Here is a 17,792-nt window from a genome sequence, read left to right on the forward strand (position 1 = left end):
TTCTAAGACTCCATTCCTGGTCTATCCCCGGTAAAGACCAGCATATAGACAGACCCAGACCCTTTGTTTCTCTCCCTCCTCCCAGCTTTTGAAAGTATCTTGTCTCCTCATTGGTCATTTTGGTCAGGTGCCAGCGAGGTTACCTTTAGCTTCTTAACCCTTTATAGGTGAGAGGAGCTTTCCCCTGGCCAGGAGGGATTTCAAAGGGGTTTACCCTTCCCTTTATATTTATGACAGTCTCTAAGGTGCCACGAGTCCTCCTGTTCTTATATCAATAAAGAACTCTTTATTTCAGATACTTATGTGGTACTGGCACCATAGCATCTGACCGCCTCACCGTCTTTAATATATTGATCTTCCCAGTGCCCCATGAGGTAGGGAAATGCTATCATCCCCATTTTACAGATGGGGACCTGAGGCAGAGAGGTCACATAGGAAGTCTATGGCCAAGCAGGGAATTGAACCAAAGTATCCCAAATTCCTGGCTGGACTATCTTTCCTTTCTAATCTCATTCACAACAAGCCCTCATTTGATGAGATGACTGTGCAATTGAAGCACATACTCCAAAACATCTTCAAATTACACTAGGCAGATTTTCAGCAGGAGAACTTCTATTGAAAATAGAAGTGAAAGTACCAATCCGTACCAGATAAACAATGTCCCATAACACCCATCTGCATCAGCCCTACTGAGCTGGATTTCATAGCCGATTTCACCCTCCAACCATTGAGAACTGCTTCCACAGGTTAGAACCTGTACATTTGCATCAGAGAGGTTGGTTTCTCTTTTAAAAGACTTACACAGTATGTGTGGGATCTCCATACTATCAGGTTATCTGCTCAATTCAAAGTCTATCAAGCAGAGTGATCTTAGCTATTTTCTCTGACTGTGGATCCAGATATACTACTGCTGTCAAGCCAAAGACAAACTTCACCTGTCCCTTTTGAGATCCATCATGCATATCAGATGGCAGGATAACATTACACACTGTGTAGTAACAAAACATTGAAAATTAGAACTCAGACCAGCTCTGCTGAGCAGAACTTATCAATTGGATAGGCTACACATACTCCCCAGCTGTGCTGACTACAGCAAGGTCTAACTGGTCAAGCATTCATTTTGTAGAGAAGGAAATGCTTTCCTCTAAGGACACACTAGCACAACTTGAGTCTGTGTGGTCCAGATCCAGACAACTATAAGACACTTGAAGCAGACTGACCCACTAGACTTTCAGTGCTTCAGCATGAACTGGTCACATCTGTAATTCAACTCTATTAGCAGAAAAGTGGTGTTCTGTGCAAGGAGAATTAACAACAACTGCATTGTAACAATGAAATGAACATAATGGTATTTGTACAGACAAATTACAAGAATCCCTGTGTCCTCAGATTACACTACACAAACAAGACCAGATCCCCCAGAAATGTAATGTCTCCCAAGCAGTTTCCTTCAAGATCAATAAATAACCAATATTTTTCTCTTTTATTAGTCTCCAGAATAATTATTTATTCTGACTTCCACATATTTATTACTGATTATCAAAAGAAGACCTTTAATATTTTTATATTTGAAGCTGAAAAGAGGGGGTGAGAACTATGAGAATTATGGTAAACAAACATTTCAGCATTTTTGGAAGGCATTATGGTCTAATAACAAGTCAGGACTCCAGGGTTCTGCTACTGATTTCCATGTGACCTTCAGGCCTTGTCTCCACAAACACTTAGTTTGTGGCAAGTAGGATGTAAATCTAACCTGCTACATGCCATTTGGACCCTGCTGATGTGTAGAAAAATGTCCAGAGTACTCCTTAAACTACTCCCATTTCAAAGTGGGTTAGATCAGAGACACTTAGCGCAAGGCTGGCTGGTGTGGGGGTAGACTTACCGCCCAGCTTGCCACAAACTAAGTGTTTGTGCAGACACGCCCCCAGAGAAGTCACTTACCTTTTGCATATCTCAGTTTACCAATCTGTAAATTCAGTAATAATACTCACCTAACAGCTGTGTTGGCAGGATTAATGTTTGTAAAGCACTTTTGAGATCCTTGAATGAAAAGTATTATATGAATTGAATGTGTTGTTTACTAATTAGGAATACTTTTGTTTTGGAGCAGATCATGTCATTGGAGCACATCATACCCCAGTCTCAGAATTCACTCACTCACCCCCCAGTGACCACGGGGGACATGATACTCTAAATGAGAACTTGCTGTATAACTAGTGATTATGTTGTTAGAACCCATGAATGGTGGCATTTTTTTGTAAGACTACATGAATGATGCCTATGACCAGATGAAATGTAAGGTGTCGAGAGAAGGAAAGATGTTCTGTGGCGTGTTGATGGAATGTGGGCAGCAGTGGTAACATGTCAAATAGTGATGAATGATGTTATGCGCTGAAAGCTTGGACCAGATGTTTGTACGGAACATGAGAGTCTATCCTGAATGACCGAACAATTTTTGAGGCCCGGATCCACTACTGCACTAATCCATTTTGACACTGGTGTAACTCCATTGACATTAATGGATCTACCACGTGTAAAATAGGAATAACACAGTAGCAAAATCAAGTCCTGCATGTCTGATTTAGGTGTAAGGTACAGTATGTATATGTCACCGGCTGAAATAATTGCTATCACAATTGCTACCAATCACAAAAAGGATCAAATTTCACCCATTGGCTATCCTTGTGCAGCCCCACTGAAGTCAATTTCAGATGTTCAGAAATGTTACAAGAATCTGCAGGTCACGGTATGGTAGCATCTAACTCTTTCACATACAGAGAACATTTACATAAAACAGATAACATCACAAGCTGGGAAATGAATACCATCATTTATAGGAATTTATGGAGGAGGGGAGAGAGAAATCAGCAATGGAAGCAGGACCTTGCCACTAACTAACATCAGCAGCCAGAGAACAGTTAAAGCTGTCTCCAAACCCTGTCTCTAGACCACCGCCCAAGCAACAAGGACACTTCCACCAGTGCAGCTTTCTCTGCCTCCCTCCTTGTTAGTGACATACACACAGAATACATGTCAATAGTAGCTTTTTTGTACAGTTCTCTATTTACAAAATCTGTGTGGGGACTCTATAGCATAACAGCCTTTCTTGTATTAGATGAAATAGGATGTGGAAAAGGCATGGGAGCAAGGTATAAGTGATTGACAGGCCTCCGCCATACTGCTGGTGGTGGAATGTGGAGGCCAGAGGCAATTCATCATGAAATTCAACTAGTTTATGTGGCTCTACAGTGAAAAACCCCTATACGGTAAAGTGGAGAATTTGTCATGAAATACGATCCGTGGTGGTAGACCTACTGCAGCAAACCATAGACGCTACAGAAACCTGCACAGCAGACACTTCCTCAGCGTGATGACTGCCTCATAAAATGGGTGTTGGTATATTTTTCAGCATTTTTTGGTCTAACAAAGTTAAAATCAGCTTAATTAACAATTAATATAATCTTTATGCAGCTTTACATTGGCTGTTAGGGACAATTAAGTCCATCCTGATAAGACAGCACATTCCTCTCCTGAGCCCATTCTTTATCTCCATGTATTACAGGAAGCTGTCTTTTCAGTGATCATTTGATAAGGAATGATGTTTTTCGGAGCCCTTTTTAAGATAGACAAAAATGAACTGGCCCTACACTGCTGATTTCCATCAAGCCATTTATCTAAAGAGTGTAATGTAGTCATACATAAAAGTTATGGCAGTTCCACTGCTGCTTACACTATGTAGCCATTATCTTAAGTTTATTTTGTGTATTGGTTTCAATGTGATAGTGATGCCAATCATCATGCTACATTTAAAGGTGTGTCAGGATTTCCATTGTCAGACCCTACTTCAGGGGATTATATCTTGGCCATAAAAATTAATTCTGGATCACAGAATGTTTGGTTCTAATCTCAAATGGGAATATATGTTTTTAATAGACTTTGACATTAAACTGATGTGGAATAGTAAAGTTACATAAAAGCACAAAATTGAAATAGAAAAAGTTTTCTGGCTGGTTATATTATTACTAAAAACTATTAAACCATTTTGCATTTTAAAATTATGGCTTTTTTTAATGTGAACTGTGCTTTTAGGTAGCTTTCTTTTTCGATTATTTGGGAGTGGGGAAAAGAATACATTACAATAGATGAGACTTTTGGGTCCAAAATGCAGTTTTCATGTATACCACGCTATTAACCTTTCTTACAAGAATTCCCATGTTTTCCAGTTTACTAACTGACACTGAATGATAACAAGTATCTAGAAAATGGGAATTCAGGAACAGCAGTTATACAGCCTCAACATGTTTTCAGTGTTAATGTGTATCTGAATATTTCAGCTAAAATAAGTAAATGTGCATTGATATTGCCTCCAGTCCTACATTCAGATCCACTCACACAGAACCTGTGCTTATGTAGCACCCCAGTTAATTCAACGGGGCAGCACACAGGAGCTAGTGGAGTGCAGGACTGGGGTTTAAGACTCTGCTACTCTTACTCACACTTTGCTAATTTAGGATTACACCTATTGAAATCAATAGGAGTACTTGCAGAGTAAAGTACTACTTACTCAACATAAGGGTAGCAGAATTTGGCTATTAGTCATTAGGACATATTGTCTTGGAATAATTCACACATCTAACAAACTGTACAGTAAAATGTATATATTAAAATATGGTCGAGACTTGGGTTAAATCAGTGATCATCACAGGGTCTTGTAGCAATCCACATTACCATGAGCAGAGCTCAGTTCCAAGTGGCCATGGCATGTATTAACGGTGATGGTCATCTCAATAGCCCCATTCATTTTTATTACTTTAGGAGGGACTATTGTGAATAGGGTTTAAAGCAGGGGGCTGGGAATTGGAACTTTGGGCATTTTATCAGCTCTGCCATTCTTTGCGCAAACCACTGACAGTGGAGCTAAATTCTCCCCAGCCCTTATAGGGCACCTCAAAGGTGAAGCAGTAGGCAGAGCCCTGGCTCCACTCCTCTCTCACAACAGCTGGAAGACGTAGCCAGGGGAGCATACTGAACTGCTTCATGGGGTATAGCAGTATTCACTCCCCCACCATGCCAAGAGAGCTTCTTTTGGGCTGAACAGGTACAACCTAACCCTGAACTTCTCTGTGCCTCACTACACCCATCTCTTAAATGGGGTTAATACTTGCCTAGTAGGGTGTTCTGAGAATAAATTAATATTTGTAATGCACTTGTAGAATCTGAGATGCAAGTGCAAAATGTCATTGTTACTGCTGAACCTACAATCTACAAAATTACATGTAATATGACCATGAATATACATATTTAACTGGGTGACACTGTATCTTTTAAAATGCCTACATACATGTGAACCTGGAAAATATCATATAGCTGGTTTGGTCTCCCAGGTGACTAAAATACATTTTATAACCTTCATGAAAATTCCTTGCTTTCTTCCTTTTCATTTTAAATTATCAGAAGGAAAAAAAAGAAATTACACAGACAACTATTATCCAATTAAACGAGCCCGACTGATGCTCTTAACACAGACATTACTTTTGTTGTTGTTGTTTGGAAACCATAGAAAAGAAATAGCAGCTATACAATTTCAAAAGTGCTGTCATTAGAGATATTTCAGCTGTTCATCCTACTCCTGTGGCTTTGGCTTTCACATCATGCATGCACTAAACAAGAGTAAGCAAAGACTGGATGGCGTCTTATTCACAATATAAATTGGGTGAAAGTATATAATCAAAGGGGCACTCTTTCATGTTGCTTTAAAAATCCAATCAAGTTTGCTTATAATTCAGATATGTGAGCACTGAGGTGATCAAGACAATTTACTGGGTAATAATGTGACCATATAAAGAGACCAAATGGTAAAACTGTCTGGTCAGTGGCTTGGCCGGTACCATTTAGGAACCTGAGTTTGAGCATGACCTCAGGCTGACAGAGGCACTGGAAGCCTTTTGAAAGTGATGCTCTCATAAATTATGAGAATTGGATTCTTTTTGACATCCTACTTGCAGTTTGATACAGAGTCTCTTCTGAGACTCTTTGTTCGCCAGGCTGTAGGGCTGACAATACGAGAAGAGGAAACTTTACAGCCCAGACTGAAGGGAGGGCGAAAAATCCTATGAACCTGATATGCTCCTCTACTTAACTTCTAGGGATGGTGTATACCCTCACACAGTAGGCTTGTTTTGTTTGACTGTAGTAGGGGGAAATCCCTATTTCTTTTCCTCAGTTCTGATGCTCCTTCCACTTATTGTGCCAATATTAAAGTTAAGCAAAAATAAAGTCAGTTGTGTGATGGGATTCTCAGTCAAGAATCTACACTGACATAATTTAAAACAGTGGTTCTCAACCAGGGGTACATGTACCCTTTGGGGTACACAGAGATATATTACTGGGGGTGCTCAACTCATCTAGATCAGTGTTTCTCAACCTGGGGTTTGCAGCTCCCAGGGGGGATCATAGATGGGTTTAGGGCGATTGCAAGTGTAGGGCTGGCATTAAGGGGTGGCAAGCAGGGCAACTGCCCGGGGCCACATGCCATAGGGAGCCCCATGAAGCTAAGTTACATGCTTCAACCCCACTGCCTGGGGGGCTTGGGCTTCAGACATGGCTCACAAGTGAAAAACAGACTCAAGAATCACATTGAAATATAAGTACAATATTTATATTCCAATCTTTTAATTTATAATTATATGGTGAAAATGAGAAAGTAAGCAATTTTTCAGTAATAGTGTGCTGGGACACTCTTGGAATTTTATGTCTGATTTTGTAAGCAAGTAGTTGTTAAGTGTGGTGAAAACTTGGGGTACGCAAGACAAGTCAGATTCTTGAAAGGGGTACAGTAGTCTGGAAAAGTGAGGAACCACTGATGTCAAAGGTGTCATTAGAGAAGATTTGGACCAAAGGGGATCTGGGAGCCACGTCTGAATTGGAATTGTGTGGCTCAGGCACAGCACCAGTTGTAAGGCAAAGAAGCCAAAACTGATCAAATTCAAAGTGTGGCAGACATGCCCACACATTCCATGTAGTACTTTCCTGTGAACTGTCCTGTTTCTATACTAGTATAAGTCTTCTTATGGTGATCTGTTCTGATGTTGATGTAAGCCAGGAGAGAATAAGGAACAAGGTCTATCTATGTATCTTTTGCTGATACCTTAACCCATCTTGGTTAAAGGGGTATGGCAAATATTTTCTAGTTCAGTACAGGACACAATGCAAAGGTAATAAACAATAGGGAGGAAGGGCAAAGGTTACAGGAATAAGATCACAGGGGAGCTAGATTGTTACTTGTTCTTATCCAGGAGTGAATTGTGTCATCAGATTCTCAGTCAAGGAGCTAACCCCTTGCATGAGCTGTATAAGCGCGACTGCTGCCCGAACTGGAGCCCCTATGTCTATCAATGCACGTTAGCTGAATGCTTCTGCTAAAATATTAGCAGTTTAATAGTTAACAATCTAACCATTTCTTTAACTTGTCATTATTCGGTGTCTAAATTAACACATCGTTGAAATTAATAGGTGCAATTCACATTTCTCAGAGCTATTCTGCAGACTCATTAGTTTGCATTGGGTTCATATGTGGAAGGCTGTTTTTGCAACTGTAAGGGCTAGAAATGTAAGGTCAGATTATTTGCTAGTGTAAATTGGTGCAGCTCCATTGACATCAACATGCCCGCAACTGTTTAATCTAAACTTTAATTCTGCCACACAGTTTTGCAGCAATGGCTAGACTATGCAGAAAATCTTGGCTAAAGTGTTAAAATACATTGGACTCTGGTTATGCTTTGGAATCTAGATACTTAGGGCCCGTTGTCTTGCTTATGTTAAAGTCACTGGTAAAATCCTCGTTGACTTCAGTGTGAGCAGAATCAGGCCCTTAAGGCACACTCCTACTATTGCCTTGAGAAGCCATGAATTTTGATATATAGTTTTTCATTATGAAAGCCACTTTCTTCTTTGCAGTTGCACCCAGGTGAGTATCTGGCTCCAGGCCTTCATTTTAGGCTCTGTGACCTAGACATACAGTACTAACAGCACTATGAATTTGACATCTGCAGGCAGTAACTTGCACATGAGAATCACACAGCTGCAGATAATTTCATAAAATGTTATCTCAGAGAGTATCCGGTAGCTAGAGCTATATTGAAGGCTCCAAGACTTATGGGCCACAAACTTCAAGGAACTTTGGAAAGCTAAGCAATCAGGCAACAAAGATGCTATGTTGTACTTCAAACTCAGGAAATAAGAAAATGCCTTCAAAATGGTAGCTTAGAAATGTGGAAAATTACCCACGATCAGGAAAATGTAAAGCTTGTCTTTTCAGGATTATATTTGTTCCAGCTTAATGGACTGTACCTGGTATATATTAAAATGCTACTAAGAAGGCTATTGTAGTTAAGGAGAGGTCCACTGATTAATTATAAACACACATTTTTGAGGGGTATATAGCTTAGCCATTTAAAATCACATCAAGCTAAAGTTTGATATACAAGTGCTATGCCTGAATGAAATTCCCCTCCCCCCCCAAATTTAATGTAAACCTGTTTAGTTGGTTTTTATTACAGAAGAACTGTGAATAAAAAAAGAATTTATTTGGGGGCAGTTTAAATACTTTTAAAAAAGTAAATGAATGATTGCAAGCCATTTTCCCTTCATGCAGAGAAAGAGAAGGGCTCAAATCAATTTGATGAGTTACAGACAAGTTCACTCAGTTCAAAAAGCTATTTTTTATAGAGCATTCAGCAGCTAATTTTCATAACCCTTTCCAACACGGATTGCTGTCCCTAATGCATTGCACACATACTGTTCTCAGTTCTGCCCGTGTAGCTACCCGTTCAATTCTTGAAATTGAAAAAAAAATTGAAAAAATGGATTTGGCCCAGTGTGAACACACTGCAGAATCCCAAAGAAGAAAATGTAGCTTTATAGTTTAAAATTTACACAAACACTGTGGTGTGAAACATTTGTTCAGGCTGGGTTTAAGGAGAATGCATTCTGTGGACAGGATGAATATGGCTCAAAATTCCATCCAAATGTTGAAAATGTAATACATACAAAGGATTGGTTCCACCCCAATCTGATGGACCAGAAAAAATGTCAGTGAAGAAGTGTCTGTATGGGTAGTTGTAGGGGAACTGACATTTTTTTAAAGCAATACTGTTTTTTTTCTGATTTGATTTTTTTATATCAGGTGAAAAGTGGTATATAAGTATTATATTGCTGCTAAAATCAAGGGAAATTAAAATTAGAAAAATCATTTAAATAACACTAAAGGCATGATTCAAATACACAAAAGCAAGAAGTTCAAATTTAATACTGCCTCTTCCTGCTTAACCCATCTCTTGTGTTAATGTATTGCACATTTGAAGATGGCAATGAATTGTGGATGGAATGAGTATCTTGAACGTCCCTACTCCCATTGATTTAGTTTAGATCAGACCTTTTATTCTTATCTACAAACTTTACATATATTATATAAACGAACTGTAGTAGATTTTGAGTGAAAGTGTTAGTTTATAGTTACTGGGTAGTTACAGGAAATTAAAATGTTATAAGAACAGGTCACATACATGAACTTACACTTATATGTTACCTGTGTTATTACCAGCAGAAAAATAGTTAGCAACCAATTAGAATAGTTTTGAAAACAGCTAATTTCAGTTCTTTTAAAGACAATTTAAAATTTCTTTCATATGTTTGATGTAAAGTATTAGTATAGAATGAGTGAAATCCTGGCCCCACTGAAGTCAGTGGAGTTTTGCCATTGATTTCAATGGGGCCAATATTTCACCCATGATCTGTTTCTGTAATACAGTGTTTTGAAAAGATTTGAAGCCAATGGTTAATTCAGAAAGACTTAGGTATGTGTAAGTAGGGTTGCCAACTTTCTGACTGAACAAAACCAAAAACCCTTGCCCTGCTCATTCTCCAAGGCCCCACCCCGCTCACTCCATCCCCCCCCCCCCCCCCGCATCACTCACACTCCCCCACCCTCACTCACGTTCTCATTTTCACCTGGGGAGGGCTGGGGAGAGCGTCCCTTTTCGACCAGGTGGCTGGTTGAAAACTGGGCACCTGGCAACCCTAAATCAGAGAACTGGGACAGTATGGGGTAGTGGGTTGTTTAAAATTCTTTAAGTATCTAAAGAAACCCAGCAAAAGAAGCAACTTTCAGTTTCTGAGCATAGGATTTGATCCATAACTGCCTGTTGTGACCATTGTCCACTCCCCTTATTATGTTTGTCTTCCTCACCTCTTGTGTCATGCCCGAAATTCAGACTGTAAACTGTCTCAGGCAGGGACGAAGTCTCATGTGAAGTGCCTTGCACACTTTGGCACGCTATAAAACAAATAAAAAATTATTCGTGTTTTAAAACTAACAGGATTGAACTGAAAGAATTTTAAATAGGAGTTGCAGATACTTATCACCTCTCAAGATCAGGCCCTGGATCATTTGTGTTTTTATTACGCTCATTTAAACGTACAATTCCTATTTTAAGATTCCATTTGCATATCTTTGGTAGTTTTCCAATGTTACATCCCATGAAGCCAGTTTGGAAAATCCTTTGCACCCACAAAGCTACATGTTCAAAGTTCCCAGTAGAAATACAATGCCGAGTCTAAAGAAAGTGTTTTTCAAATAATATAAACACTGATCCAGTAACCCATTTACTCAGATCAGCAGTCCCACTGAAGTAAGTGGGATTACTTGCATGACTGAGGTTTTAATTGCATATATATTTGGGCAGAATCAGGTCCTTTGAAAGAATGCAAAGCAAAATAACCACAAACATTATGTTAGCTGATATAATGAGATGTTTTAAAATATATATTTAAAAGGAACAATTATGTATACATCTCCATGTCAAAGTCCAAAGCAATTTTTTCAAGGGTGTTTAAAAAATCAGAGCAATAAGGTAAATGCTCCAACATTTTAATGATCATGCTGATTCTTCCAGTAATACAAATGCTAACACCTCTTCATTTCATTTAAAAACTCTCTCAAAGCTATACACATACTGTATATGTACACATTATTCACATATATATAAAGCATTCTATAATGCTTCAGTAACTTTTTAGTCATATATTAAGTTCAAAGCCTTGACTGTACTATTTTTCTGCTGCACTGCAATATTTTTATAGTCCTTAAATGATATTTTGTGACAGAATTTTAAAAATGCCCCTAAGTAGTACATAAAAATAACTAATGTTTTGATTTCACATTTAAAATATGCACTTTATGCAGAAGATATATTTGATCACAGATTTCTTAAATTAAGAGACCATATGATGTGGTAATTTTCTTAACCTTCCTTTTAAAAAACGCAGAATTATCTCCCAAAACGTGTTCTGTACAATATTCTGTGAGTGTTGCCAATTAGGTGTTAATATTAAATATTAGATATTTCAAAAATAAAATGTCAGATAAGTGTGAAGACTTTTGTTATTGATTAAATACATCGTCTGCATAAAAATGCATTTTCTGTAATTTGCTAATATAACTAAATATTGATCACACAATAATAACCTCATACTTCTAATTCCAAAAGGGACAAAAATAAGGATTTTTTAAACTACTGCTATAGCCTTCAAACATAGTGGTGAATATTTATTTTATGCTTGTAGGTTCTACATATGCACATGGTTCTAGCCAATATCATATACAAGCTAAAATACATATTTTGGAACCTAGCAATTTATAGCATTCAGTGTAAAGCAAGCAGTATTGTAAGACTGTGCCTACTCATTCATTAGCTCCTGTTTCCTATGGCTCAAAATAATAGCATATAAACCCATTTGTTTTTATTTAAAACTCTATCCTCTGTTGCTAAAATACTAATTGCTTACACAATTGCTCAAATCACTCCTAAAAGCAACTTTATGTGGAGTTTGCTTAATAAGGACAAAGGCCTTGGTTAGCTGTCTGTGTAGAATATGTATCTTAAAACTTTTTTTTTTTTTGGTTTGCCTACAAATATTTCCACAAAACAGCTATGTTTAGCTGCACTTCTGATTTAGTTTTACAGCAGGTATTCAACACACGTTCAGCATGTATTCAGCACAAAGACAAAACAGGCTTAGACAGTATCTTGCTCTGCTTGGCCTCCAGCCTTGCCACCTGAAAGCCAACTATCCTTTTCATCTGAAACAAAACGAAACTTTTAAAAAAATGTCCTGTCCATGAATCAGTATAAAATTCCCTCTCTTTGGGGCAGCCAGCACTCTGGGGAGTGTCTACATGTGACGGGAACACGTTTACTTCCTTTCTGGCAACATTCAGGTAAATCGTAGTGCAGCCAAAAAAGCGAAGGAAATCCTGAGGGCGATGGCACGACCCCCTGGCACTGCCTGCTCATTTACTTCCTGTTTGCTTCAATCCCGCTCAGCAGAGCACTGTTGACTCCTAAATCAACCAATATACAACAGATTGTTTCCCCCCTTCTCCAGGGCAGCCGGGCATTTGCAATCGGCACTCAGAGGGCCTCCCGAGGCGATTTAGGTGACCCCGGAACGCCCAGGTCCGTTCGGAGGTGCTCCGCAGACCTCTCCCCCCGTGGCCCGGGGCAGGGGTTGCTGGAGCCATGGCACAGGGCTCGGGTGGGCGGGACACGTTGCTTGCGGGTTGCCGAAGGGTCCTTTCTGAGCGACGTGGGGCCGGAGCCAGAACTGATGCTGCTGGGCCGCTCGGAGGCCTGGGGGCAGCCGCAGCGGGCTGGGTTCAGGCAGCCTCAGGCCTGCAGCGCAGCCCAGCTCCAGCCTCACGCATCCCGCAGCGCCGCCCAGCCTCGGGGGCCTTAAGCCCTGGCAGGTCTGCGAGAACCTGGCCCTCAAGCCCCAGCCGCGGCGGCCCTGCGCCTGCTGGCAGCGCCGCCCGCGCGGCCGCTCCCTGGGCCGGGCCGTGGGGAGGTTGTGGCTCGCGTTGCACCTCCCGCCTGCAGCGTTTGGGAGCGGGGCAGTGGGTGGATTTCCCTGAACGGCTGGGTTATTTCCGTGACCCCCAGTCCGCTCTTACAAACACCAGCCGAGCCACCCCTGCCCCGAGTGCGTGGCGGGGCATTGCCTAGAGGGCATCAAATGCAAGCAAAAGAGTCAACTTACTTGGGTCCACACGCTCTGGCCCCTGGTGGCATTTACGCTGCAATGTTAGGACAGCTAGCGGAAAGCACAGCGCCTAAGGCTGATGCCTCCCCCCACCAGAAACAGGGCTCGGGGACATCTCGTCCCCCCGGGGCTGCAGGACGGAAAGTCGCAGGAGAAAGGCACGGACAATGCAGCCAAAGGAGCCAGCCCCTTCTCTCCCTTCCCCGTGAGAAAGTCTGGGGCAGCTCAACTCCGCAGCATTGTTTTCTTCACTCCATTTTTTTTATTTGTAAGAAAACGCCAAAAATGTGAATATAATTTCTACAGTGGGGGGTGAACATTCCTACTGAGCTGTAGGGTTATTCCTGTTAGGTCCCCCATCCCCTCCCTAGGTACGGCAGAGGGATTTCTAGTCTCACAGCGCTCCCTAGTGGACAACAGCCGCACCCATGACTCGCTTCCCTCCTCCCGTCCCCTATTACAGCTTCAATATAACCCCCTCCCCACCCCTTCCCCCCCAAAAAAAGAAGTATCAACAACCTACAGGACACAAATGACCTTAGAACGCCCCTGTCCATAATCTGCATATTCATTCCTCTCTACCTTCCCTCCAATAAAAAGAAAGGATCTCCATAAACTCAATCCCCAGGACCCAGTTCCAGTGCAATTTTTTTGTCCTGGATCCTCTTTTAAACCCACTCCACACTGCTTCTCTGGCTATTACATGCTAATTTAATTTTACTATGGACGATATTTTCAGCATTTGCTGAGGACAGTAAATTTTGTAGTTTATGTTATTTCACTTTTTATGACTTTTTAACACTTAATAAAATTTTATTAGAGCACTTTTGTGTTTACAAGGCCACAAAACTCTTGGCAGGTTGTCAGAAGTCCTTTTTATTATGATCCTACTGATATACTGCGAGTAATGAAATAATCATGTCCAGAAATGTATCAAAGGCCAGAGGGATTATCCAGTTTAATAGCTCTACAGATGCGCTGTGAAGGATATGGACATGCAACCCGTCGACAGGCTGAAAAGCTTAGTGGAAGGAGGAGGCAGACTGGTTAATTCCTTTACCATTTCAAGCTAGTTCTGTTGCTATCCTAAAGGCTAGATGCTTGGTCATGTGACTGCTGGCTGTTTCAATAAAAATGAATTTATTCTGTTGCAATATGCTATTTTCTTTTTATTCTTCTTAGGTGTGCATTTAATGCTGAAGTGCTTGCAACCTTCAGTAAAACACCGTTTATTGAAAAATAGACTTTTATAGCACCATTTGGCAGCCACCAGTGACTTTTGATCTGCTCCAGCAGCAAAAGGAGAGAGACTATATTGGTGAGATCAAATACAGAACAAGGTGTATTACAGTATTCTCTGAAGCAATTGGTTTTTGTTTTTGAAAGGGTACAGTTACTGGGGAACTCTGATTGTGTATATGCCTGAGTTCCACAATGGTCTGTTTTTCTGCAGTGCTCTCTGTGCTATAGCCTGAGATACTGCAGCTGTTTTTAAGGTCATTTCCTTTTATTTTAAATAATTGTTCATTTAACATATGTCGTTAAACTCATTCTTGCGTCAAAAGGAGGCGATTATACTTCCTGACCCTGAAAGCAAGGTGGGTGGTTTTGTTTTATAATTAAATTTGCTGTGTTCAATTTCATATTTTTCTTTCTCTGCTGTTTCCTAAAGAGCATGCCAAAAAAGATAAAAGAGACCGATGATACAAGATACACTTTTTAAATGCCAGCGTTGTCTCGCTAACGCACACAGTTCTAAAGTTTTAGCTTCAGAGGGACACCAGCAAGGGGCTGTCCATCATTTTAAAAATAATTGTTTTATTCACTGTGGTTTAAAATAGCCCCTTGAAACCTAGAACTAAAATATATTTCCATATTCAAATGTACAGTGCTTGTTTTGCCTCTAACACATACACTTGTGTGATACTGCAAGGGTGCCCATGATTCTGCCAAAAGGGATGTTTTAAAAGAAAAATGCAGTAGTTAATTTGGGTTTAAAGCATATTGTAAGAATTTACATGTACTTTGCAAAAGACATAAGGAGTGGGAAATTGTTCAAACTGTTTATCTTCCAAATCAGCACAATCTTAAGAACAAAGGACTTTCCTGCCCCAATAACAGTGGGACACATTCTGATACCTTTGTTCATATTGAGTGGCACCTAACTCCTGGGGCAGTGCTTTTGAAATCAATGGGGCTTCTGAAGGAGTTACGGTACTACTCAGTGTTAGGAAGAGCATCAGAATCTGGCCCAGTGTAAGTAAAACAAATCCTTTAATACAGATTTGCTTGAAGACAGACGTTCAGTTATCCCAGAACAATATCATCAACTGTTAATCATATGTTTACAGGTCCAAGGTCAAATTAAACTTTTTAAACCTTTAATAACCATCAAATTGGAAATCTGTAGAATGAAATGATGTGCAGAAAGGCATGATGGACTGGAAATAGTTAATCTTGCAAGAGAAGCATTTTCACTCACTGAGAGAGAGAGAGAGACTCGTTGAGTGTAAATATGAAAACTAGCTACAAATTATTTAATCAATGAAGCATCTAACTAATTTAACACTTCCCTAGTGCCTTGGATTTTCTTCTGAAACCCCCAAAGAGGACTGAGGAAGCAAGTGTGGAGTCCCACTGCCAGAGAGAGTGAAGAAATGGAGGGTAAGCGATACAGTGACTGTGTGGCTGGAGTGGTGCTCAGGTGAGGGTAAAATGGGTGAGCAGAACTTTGAAGTGCTGATTTCATTGCTATAGCTGGAAAGGGGTAACTTCAGCAGAAAAACTCCCAGACAGCAGCATGACGGTTGAACCTCCAGAAAGCTTTGTACTCTGCTAGGACAAATACCAGTCTAATGAATGGTCTCTCACCACCACTATCAGTGTCAATGCTGGTAAAGTCAGTTCAACAAGATATTCTGCACATGAACCCCCCATTGATGTCAGTGGTAGTGCCCTGCACTGAGTGAATGGAGAACGTGCTGCAGAAGACATCTGCAGTGTAGGTCTGAGACAATATTTGTTGCTTTACATTTTGCAAGCTGTTAGCCTGGTGTATATTCTTGGCCACTATATGTGAATATATTTCCACATTTTTGACTCTACAGTTGTTGTTTTTTTAATAGAGCAGGAAATCCTGGTCCCACTGAACTCAGGATAAAACTGCAAACTCTACGCCCATAGTACATCATGGGGACAATTGGCATTATGGTGGTCATAGAGTGATACATATTAATAACTATAATGGGCCAATTTTTGGTCCCACAGAAGACGTGGAGAGGTTTGCCATTGACTTGCAATTATTAGTTACAATTGTTAATATGCATTTCTTTAACATTATCAAGGTGTCATAATATCAACCGACATTATTCCGTACTGTATTATGCTATGGACTGATGTAATGGACTAAATAATAATAGAGTGTGTGTGTATACATGTTTATATATATATATATACACACACACACACACACACACACACGTTACACCATGTCTGCTTCTTTTTTAAACAACTGCAAAAACCATAAGCAAAGAAAATCAATCCAGAAACCTCTGATTAAAGAAGATAACACAGTTTACAAGAATTGCTTGGGATTTAGCCACAAAACTCCTATTGATTGAAATGTGAATTGTGTGGCTAAATCACAACTGGCTCTTTGAAAATGCAGAATGTGGGAATGATGATAAACCCACAACACCAATTACATAGATATGCTGGAGACAGATACACTAGGGCAAAAATTCATGCAAATGATGATAATATGCACTAAAAATGTTATAACAAGGTAGTGGAAGTTCTAGCTGTGTAATTTAATGTGCATATGCCACTGAACATTGTGCTAGCTGCATGCCAGTTGCTAAAGAACCCTTACAGGGTGTATCATATAAAGGTTTTCCTGAGAGGAAAGTGAGATAAGAAAAACTGGGTGGAAAACTAGCTATCGACTGTTTAATCAGTGGAGCATCTATCTAACATAATACTTCCCTAGTTCCTTGGATTTTCTTCTGTACCCCCAGTTTGGAGGGGAGGGTGGAAGCAAACCCCAGGCTCATCTGATGGGTGGACCTAGTTTGAAGACTCAGTTATCCCTCTGAGATAGCTGACAGCAGCTCAGGCTATGGGTTTGAACGCAGAGGGCAGAAAGGGAGAGCATCTCTAATTCTCAAAAGAGGAGTTGGGATTTATCTCTGGGCTTAGGCACATGGTTATCAACTATAATTTGACATAGCTTGAGTTGAGTATTTCTGTATATACTTAAGACAAGTGGTCGTTCTCAGATCAGTTTCTCTCGTTAATTACTTCAAGCCTGGTCCCATGTTTCTTTCCTATATTTGTACTATACATAGCCCATTACTTGTTTTCAACAAAAAGGTATTGTCCATTTACGGTCTGTTTCTTGCTACCTTGTGGAGGCTACTCTTTTTATGGTAACAGTAGTAGCAGATAAAGGGATGAAGTAGTAGATAAAGTAGTGGATACAGAATCTAATAAGACCACCTTGGAAGCACACTGCTCAGTATCATTAGAGGGGTCCAGAGAGGCAATCCTTTGCTCCAGAAAATGAAAACAATTACAGCAAAATAAGGGTAATTTGAGAACTTTATTCTACCTTATATTGAGAAGTTCTACCAAATTGTATTGTTCAGACAGCTGATCAGGTAGGAATTCGGGACTGCCATAATACTTTATTC

At 40.2% G+C, this 17,792-nt stretch overlaps 2 long non-coding RNA genes across 3 annotated transcripts in view; one reads left to right on the top strand and one right to left on the bottom strand.

Annotated features, from left to right (window-relative positions):
• The window catches only part of LOC140895676 (uncharacterized), an 87,571-nt gene extending 74,117 nt beyond the window's left edge, over positions 1–13,454 (bottom strand). For both annotated transcript variants that reach the window (XR_012154306.1, XR_012154305.1), the window contains exons 1-2: positions 13,099–13,454; positions 10,250–10,336 (exon numbers count right to left, since the gene is read on the bottom strand). This is a non-coding gene — a long non-coding RNA (uncharacterized lncRNA). The remainder of the gene's footprint in view (positions 1–10,249; positions 10,337–13,098) is intronic.
• The window catches only part of LOC140895678 (uncharacterized), a 62,046-nt gene continuing 56,689 nt past the window's right edge, over positions 12,436–17,792 (top strand). Inside the window, exons 1-3 of the long non-coding RNA XR_012154308.1 lie at positions 12,436–12,518; positions 14,284–14,419; positions 15,679–15,765. This is a non-coding gene — a long non-coding RNA (uncharacterized lncRNA). The remainder of the gene's footprint in view (positions 12,519–14,283; positions 14,420–15,678; positions 15,766–17,792) is intronic.

The sequence above is a fragment of the Lepidochelys kempii genome, chromosome 11 (assembly GCF_965140265.1).
Source record: "Lepidochelys kempii isolate rLepKem1 chromosome 11, rLepKem1.hap2, whole genome shotgun sequence".
NCBI lineage: Eukaryota > Metazoa > Chordata > Testudines > Cheloniidae > Lepidochelys > Lepidochelys kempii.